General features: G+C 42.8%; 1 long non-coding RNA gene across 1 annotated transcript in view; it reads right to left on the bottom strand.

The window, feature by feature from the left end:
* Positions 1-1,728: 1,728 nt before the first annotated feature.
* The window catches only part of LOC128108971 (uncharacterized), a 45,943-nt gene continuing 39,236 nt past the window's right edge, over positions 1,729-8,435 (bottom strand). The window contains exons 3-4 of the long non-coding RNA XR_008217623.1: positions 3,180-3,254; positions 1,729-1,860 (exon numbers count right to left, since the gene is read on the bottom strand). This is a non-coding gene — a long non-coding RNA (uncharacterized LOC128108971). The remainder of the gene's footprint in view (positions 1,861-3,179; positions 3,255-8,435) is intronic.

Here is an 8,435-nt window from a genome sequence, read left to right as displayed (position 1 = left end):
ACAATTTGTCCTGCCTGCAAGATGTGCTGGGGTAATGGTGGCATAGAACCCATGGGAATGGCCAACCAGTGATTGGTCCAACTTGTGGCCCATGCCAGGAGAGGAAGCCCATGCCTGACACTGGCCAGGAACCAGAGGCTGGACAGCCCAGATAGAACCAACAAAGTGGGTTATATTGGATTGTCTCATCCAGTCTTGCTATTAGGATTTGTGCCTAGTTTTATTGTGACTTAGTCTTACTGTGAGAGAACCAAAAACAACTGTAACACAAATCCTAAGATGGTCTTATAATAAAAAAAAAACCCAGTGTAGACGAATTTCTAAACAGTCTTATTAAATAAGAAACACAGAGCCAAATACAGGGTAATAGCCGAAGAGATCAGAGAAGTAGCGAAGAGCCACTAGTCAGCCTTAACTTACCATCACACCATAGCTTCCTAAGAGAGCTTCTTCCTGTCTAACCTGAGCTTTTATTGCCTTCCTGTTCTGTCTTTTTATTGGCTCTAAGCTCAACCACATCACTTCCTCATCACTACCTGTCTATACAGACCTCCAGGTCTCTATGGTTGGTACTGGGATTAAAGGTGTGTGTCACCATGCTTAGCTGTGTCCTTGACCACACAGAGACTCTGCCTGCCCTGTGATCAGATTAAGGGCATGTGCTACCACTGCCTGACTTCTGCTTATGACTCACTGTGTGACCTCTGATCTCCAGGCAAATTTTTTATTAACATACAAATAAAATACCACATTTCAGCACAAATAAAATATCACCACAACCCAGAGCCTGATACTGGGGTAAATGCTGAAAGATCAGAGAGACAAAGGAACAAGCCATTGCCACGTCTTACCTCTAGGACTCCTCAGCCTGAAAAGCCTCAGTTCCTGTCTCCTCATGCCATCACTACCTTCCTAGTGCTGGGATTAATGACTAAGATTAAAGGTATGTGCCACCACTGCCTGGCATCTGTGTTTAGTCTAGTGACTTGTTCTGTTCTCTAATCTTCAGGCAAATTTCATTAAGGGTACACAATATATCACCACAAAAAAAATCAATGAAATGATTCCTAATGATATTCTGATATAGTCATAGATTGGAGCCTAGCCCAATCGTTATCAGAGAGGCTTCATCTAGTAACTGATGGGAGCAAATGCAGAGACCCACACCAAACATTAGGCAGAGCTCAGGAAACCCCAAGGAAGAAGGGGAGTAAAGATTATAGGAGCTAGAGGGGTCTAGGGCCCCACAAGAACATGGCCCACAGAATCAGCTAAGCAGGGCTCATAGGGGCTCACAGAGACTGAAGTGGCAACCATGGAGCCTGCATGGGTCTGCACTAGGTCTTCAGCATACCTGCTGTAGTTGTTTAGCTTGGGGTAGGACACCTAACAGTAGCAGTGGGAGGTATCTCTAATTCTTTTGCCTGCTCTTGGGACCCTTTTCTCCTACTGGGTTACCTCATCCAGCCTTGAAATGAAGGAATGTGCCTAGTCTTTTTGTAACTTATGCTGAATTTTGGTTGATACCTTGGGAGGCCTGTTCTTTTCTGAAGGGAAATAGAGGGAGTGGATCTAGGGGGGAGGGGAGGTGAAGGAGGGGCTGGAAGGAGTGGAGGGAGAGGAAACTGAGGTCTGGATATAATGTGTGAGAGAAGAATAAAAATGAAAAAGAAAAAGACTCCTTAAAACAAAACAAGACAACAAAAAAATCAATGACCTTACCTTATAAAAGTAAGTGAAGGACAAAGAGCCAGTGTCTGTGGTGTGTATCAATGTGCGCATGCAGCCACACTTACAAATGTTAATGGTGAATATGTAGTGCTTATTTCCCACTTTCCAAAGTCAATAATTTTCAACTATCTGTGACAAAAGAAAAGAAGTAAAACATGAGCTATTTAATGAGCAAAATATCCCAAATCTCAATGGAATGGAATGTTCATCTTCTACTAACATCCTCAAACAACTAGTTAAGCCAAGTGACAAATGATCAAAAATTAAAGGGTCATTTGCCAAACTCCAGACTAGGTTAAAAAGAAGCCCTCTTGGTAATAATTGCTACAAAAAAAAAATCCCAAACATTTTAGTGGTTTGATTTCATTCTCCTATTTTCAAACTACAAAGACAAGGCATATTATTTCTTAATGATAAAAGGAGATGATGGGTCCAAACCCTGGCTCAGCATTTTACTGAGTGAACAAACCACTGACGGAACTACCCTGCGCCTTGAGTTTCTGGAATGTGTTAATGGAATAGTCCGTTATTACTGTGGGGGTTAAACAGAATCTCACACGTGCTGATGGAATAGTCCATTATTACTGTGGGGGGGATTAAACAGAATCTCACATGTGCTGATGGAATAGTCCGTTATTACTGTGGGGGTTAAACAGAATCTCACATGTGCTGATGGAATAGTCCATTATTACTGTGGGGGTTAAACAGAATCTCACATGTGCTGATGGAATAGTCCATTATTACTGTGGGGGTTAAACAGAATCTCACGTGTGCTGATGGAATAGTCCATTATTACTGTGGGGGGTTAAACAGAATCTCACGTGTGCTGATGGAATAGTCCATTATTACTGTGGGAGTTAAACAGAATCTCACACGTGCTAATGGAACAGTCCTTTATTACTGTTGGGTGAAAGAGAATAATACACGACAACACTTGTTCCTGGGCCTTTGGAAGACAGCGCCTCCATGCACTTTGGGGACTTTTGTCCCTTTCCAGTTGGTACCCTTGCTTTATGTATCATATACTTATGCTTACCATGTAGACAGATATATTTAAGTCTACTTTTGCTTTCAACTTTCACTCTTGTCTTTCGCCCAACTGCTTTTTCCTTCTTTTCCTCCTGGGTGGGAGTGAACACTTCTGAAGAATCAAACACAAAACCACTGTATTCACATTCCCATCCACCAAGGGTCATGTTTTCTTTCCTGCAGCAATTCTCGGAGAGCCTTTATTGTGCAATGGCACTCCCTTCCTTAATTCCTTCTGCAACATCAGATTATATCACAGAAACTGAAGACGTAAGGCACACGCTGTCTTTCTTCTTCCACTTTTTTATATATATGGAGTAATAAGCTCTGCTTTGTACACACCACACTCTTCCCAGGCATGTCCAATCTATGACCCATAGTTAGCTATAAACAAGGCATAGTACAAAAGAGTAACTTACTTATGTATTAGGCGGTTTTTGTTGTTTTATTTTGTTCTTGTCTTTTTTGGTGTGACTCAGTGGCTCTTGAGTGACCTGTGTAGATAATAACATTGTCTCTCAATGTCACAAGGCTAAATGAGCCCACTAGAGTTCACCAGGTGCCAGTGTTACCCGCTCACTGCTCTAACACTACAACTGACATATAAAAAACTTACAAAGAAAGATTTGTTTTGGATCATGGTTTTAAGAGGTTTCAGCGCCAGTTCATCTGGCTCCGTCACTGGGGGTTGTTTATGAGGCAGAGAGTGGATGACAGAGAAAGAGGCTTACTTCCTAACATCCAGGAAAGAAGATGAGGAAGAGGAAAGAGGGGAGGAGGCCAGGGACAACACAGTCCCTTCCAAGCTATCTCCCAGAAACCTTCCCTCCAACTAGGCTCCACATCCTACCTTCCAGAATGTCCAAATTATGTCACCAAATTAGGAGCCCATGAGTGGATTAACCCATTAACTAAGTTAAAGCGCTTGCGATGTAATCAGTACACACACACACACACACACACACACACACACACACACACACAACCAGCTCTACAGTTTGGACCGAGTCCTCACATCAAATCACAACAGCACCTGACAGATGAGGCCCCACACAAGGTTTTGCTTGTGGACTGAAGACGTAGCTCAGTGGAGGAGCACCTGCTCGGCACGCACAAGGTGTGGTCCCCAGTAACACCAAACATTGGGTTACTTACTCACTTATTTGTAAACCCTTGACTAACTCTTGTATGACATCCCCTGAGTTAGGCTCCAAGAATGTAGCAGTCTCGGATCCAGTCCTCTCCCTCTGGAATTTGATGTTTCAAAGAGGAGCCTTAAAGCAGACACTTGTTTATCATTCATTTATCTAAAACTAAGTGACCACTATAGTCAAGAATAAATAATTATCCAAATATTTCTAGACTTACAATTGTGACCATTGCTCTGATATAACTGAGCCCTCACAGGCTCATGTCTGTGGTGCGTTTTATGATTACAGCAGGTCTATAATTCATCCAGGAAGTGCTTGTTGAACTCTTATAAACCTAAGAGTTTTCTGAGATCTTGACTGGTCCTATGTCCCATGTGATCCACCTGCAATCCGTACCTTTGCCCAAGACACCTCTTTTTTCCTCAGGTATGTATTCTTTAAAGATTTGTTTATTTTTATTTTATGTGTCTGAGCGTTTTTCCTGCATGTATGTATGTACACTATGTCTATGCCTACTGGCCTTGGAGTTCAGAAGAGAGCTTCTGACTCCCTGGAACTGATGTTATAGGTGGCTAAGAACTAAATCAGAGTCCTCTGCAAGAGCAATAAATACTCCTCACCACTGAGCCCCACCTCCCCTGCCCATTTCCAGCATTCTGTAATAAAATGTGTCCCACCATCAAAAAATTCAGATACACAGTTTGGGTATCAAAACCTTCCTTTATACAGCCACTGTTAAACTTTGGGCTCTCATTGTCACATGTGCATATATTGCTTAGAGAACATTTTAATAGCTGATATATTTTCTATTAGAACCACTTCCCAGACCTGTTATCAAAGGAGACAACAAGAAAAATAAATTCATTTTGATATCTATTTTAAGAGACTACTTGGGACGCTGGTCTGTCCCATTTTAAGACATGTCTGGCTCAATGAGGGAGAGGGTGGGCCGAGGGCAGAGCCCTACGGATATAAAATATGATTTTAAAGTGAGCCAAACTGTTCCTAATAAAGACTTCTATTAATAAGCCTGCTGAGTTTGATGGATTATATCAGTGGGACAAATAAAAAGATTTTCTTGTGAATCAAAGGGAGTAGTTCCTTTTTCCTCACAATGCAAAACAATGGAGGGACCAGGATCAACTTTCCTGCCTCTCCCAAGCCATTTCCAAGCCAGAGAGGAGCCCCCAAGCCCTTCAACACAATTAGAGCTGGGTCTGCTCTCTCAAGAGGGGTGGTCTGCATGTGAAAGCCTGAAGCTATGGCAAATCCCTTCTACTAGCCAAAAGCTGTGAAAGGGCCAGGCCAGGACTTTCTATGCTACAGAATAAAATCAGAAAGGCAGACTGGAGGAAATTTGAACCCTGCCTCCAATCTCCACTTCAACTACCCATCCCCCAAAAAGTATTAACTAGGAAGAGGCGAGCAATGATAAGGCCACCATTGAGTGTGCACATGAAGATGGGTCGGAAGGGTACACCGTTGCTTTGAGCTCATCTCACATGCAGCCAGCTGAATATAAATTTCCCTCTATCTCATCAGGCTCTCACTGTTTGGCCTCCTCTGACTGATATTGGCTCATCATACTTAATCTAGGGTGAAATTTCCTCGTCTGAGCTAAATTACTCGCAGCCATCAAGGGAAGCGATATTTATTTTTCGTGGGGCTAATGACCTGTCCCCCAGACCCACCCACTGATGGTTATTTACTGGGGCCCAGATGCTTGAGCTCAAAATGAGTGCTAATGTCAGCAGGTGCCATCCCTCATTCAGCTCAGTGATTGAATTGGAGCGATCCCATTGACATTGACTCTGTGACTTTTAAGGCCATTACCCTCCGCCAGAGATGAACCCCTCATCACGGCGATGACAGTGACAGCTGATTAGCGACAAATTACAAGTGGGAGGGTGCAGAGGCTTCACTGGGCCGGGCAGAACCAGCGGTGAGGGTGAGGGTTGTCGGGAGAAAGGAGCAGGGAGAAGAGGGGATGCCGAGGGGGAAGATCATTCATTCCTTCTGTTTCCAGTGCGCTTGATCAGCTCTCACTCCGGGGTCTGTGGTCCTCACTATCTTACATTTACCTACTATAGTTAATACTACATATAGGTAATATAACTACATCGTTAATACCTAGAGATTCCTGTATTGTGGCTCAGTGTAGAAACCTTGAACAGGCAGAAGTTGTATCTGGTGGATTAAGCGATAAAAATCATGTGACGTTTTAAACATAATAATCCATACACTATTTGGGCATGGGGACTCTTGATTACACAAAGGAAATAAACAGCCTCTACTTTTTGTATTTGAAATTGCACTGACCAAAAAGTCTTTTAGAATTTATTTTGTAAGTGTTTTGTATAGCCAGTTTGTCTAAGTAAAAAAATGGTATGTGGGTTGGTATGTAAAGACCGTGAGTAAAAAGTCTAAATATTATCTTAAACCAAAGCTCAGTTTCAAAAAGCCATTTAGTTACATTCAACAAGTTTTGTATCAAAGCCCTTTTAGATTTTTAAGTGCACTATAAGAATTATTTTTATTATTATTAAATTATTTGCTTCATACTCCTTTAGATTAATGTATTTTCTTTTGTTCTCTGTGGGGGTGGGGATTGGCATGGGATCTTTTACTCATATCATTTGAAAACCTTAATACATGGAGTGTGAAGATCGAAGAACTGCAGGTAATCTGGGATTTGAAGGCCATAACCAGAAGAAAGACAGTGCTGACACTGATTGTGTAGGTCTGGACACTTGTTCGTCAAGAGAGTTGGACAAATACCCTGCGTTCTCAGCTCCACAAAGAACGCACTGAGGCCAGCACTCCACAGCGCGCTCACACAGCCCAACAGCCTGGCCGGCTGCCTCACTCAGCAACATGGCAGTTGACTGAATGGTACCGGGGACAATGGAAAGTCTGCTGACCAGGCCACCAGCACCCACTCAGCCGCACAATGCAGAGTATTGTGAACAAAATCAAAGAACAAAACAGTGCCTCTTGGTCTTTATAATCAAGCTCTCCTCTTTCAATTCCCCTGCCTTCCGACACTGCTAACTTCCTTCATTTCACATAACACTTTCCTAGGAGTAGCTGTCTGTAATGCACTCTCAAAAATACCTGATCACAAATGCTGGAAAATATTGTTTTGTCCAAAATATAACACCTCTTGCAATATAGCGCCACTCATCTTTGACGTACACGGAAACATTCACAGACCTGTGACCAGGGTGTGGGCCCCTATCAACAGCCCAAGCAAGCCATGCACATCTTTATCCAGCACTGGGGTCAGAATGAAGGCTTTAAATTAGCCAGCAAGGGAATGCTGATGCTACCAAAACTATCAAAACTACATGTCAAGACTGGTTTGTTTATTTCTGCTGAGAACCAATTGTTCCCCATTTACCAGGACATTACCATGTGCAATGCCGCCTGTCCTTTCAAAACATCTGAGTGTGCAACAAGGCCAGCCTCTAGGAGCTGGGGGTGGATGGTGGGCAGAGAGAAATATGCCTTTACTCTCTGCTTTCCTATCTTCTTGCTGATAAATCTTCATCCTGAGTTTCCATGGCAGATTGCCTATGTATGATTGATAGTCAGAGGGGCAAGAAGCATACTTTATGGTTAAGTGTTATTATCTGAACTCCACGGTGGACTCAACAAACACTTAGTAATCATTGTCTTATCATATTCAGACATAAAATTTATTTGCAGTAGTGTGTAGTGAATCTCTGTTTAAAGGAGCCAGTCCTACAGGGGTGAGAACGTTGAGTGTAGAGAAAAACGTAACTCCAGCTACCCTTAGATGAGAAAAGAGACCAAGCGATCTTGTCAAAACTGCATGATGCTCAAACAATACTGGTACTATTTCATTTATAACAAAAAAAACGCAGGAGGCTTTATTCAAACAGTGAATTTTATTCTTAATTACTAAGGACACAAAAGTATTGTCTCATTCCTATCTGTTTATGTGCCTCTGTCTTACCTACGCCAAGGGTGACAACTGCAACCTGAATGTTGTGGGTTAGATAACCCCTTCTCCAACCACAACCACGCTAAAGCCACTGAAGGACTTTGAACAGGAGATACCTACTCAAGATTTTGTTCTGGAAGCATTGCTGTGGCTTCTCAGCGGAGAACAGAGTGGAGGCTGCAAGTCTGTGGGCTTGGGAATATTGCCAGGTTGGGGACTTGTCAGAGTGAGATGTGAGAGGGCTTGGAATGGGGGTGGTAGCTTTGACTGAGGACGTACCAGAAAAGAGCATTAGGAGATAAGATCTGCGGGACACCATTTTTTCTTTAGTATGCATGCTGAGAGTGAGGCCAAAGTGTTTTTAAAAATAGACTTACTAGATGGTGCTTAGGTATTACAGGTGCGTGGTATGTGGGGCCATACCTGAGAAAGGAAATTTGAGAAAGAGACCTATTTCTGGGAGATGTAGATGTCTGTGAGTTGAGACTGGAGCATGCTGAGTGTGAGGTGCTTGTGAAATGAGTAAGTGGACCTGTCTGGTCACCAGTGAGACATGA

The sequence above is a fragment of the Peromyscus californicus genome, unplaced genomic scaffold (assembly GCF_007827085.1).
Source record: "Peromyscus californicus insignis strain IS unplaced genomic scaffold, ASM782708v3 Scaffold_13__1_contigs__length_99412109, whole genome shotgun sequence".
Taxonomy (NCBI): domain Eukaryota; kingdom Metazoa; phylum Chordata; class Mammalia; order Rodentia; family Cricetidae; genus Peromyscus; species Peromyscus californicus.
This window is presented reverse-complemented; position numbering and strand designations above follow the sequence as displayed.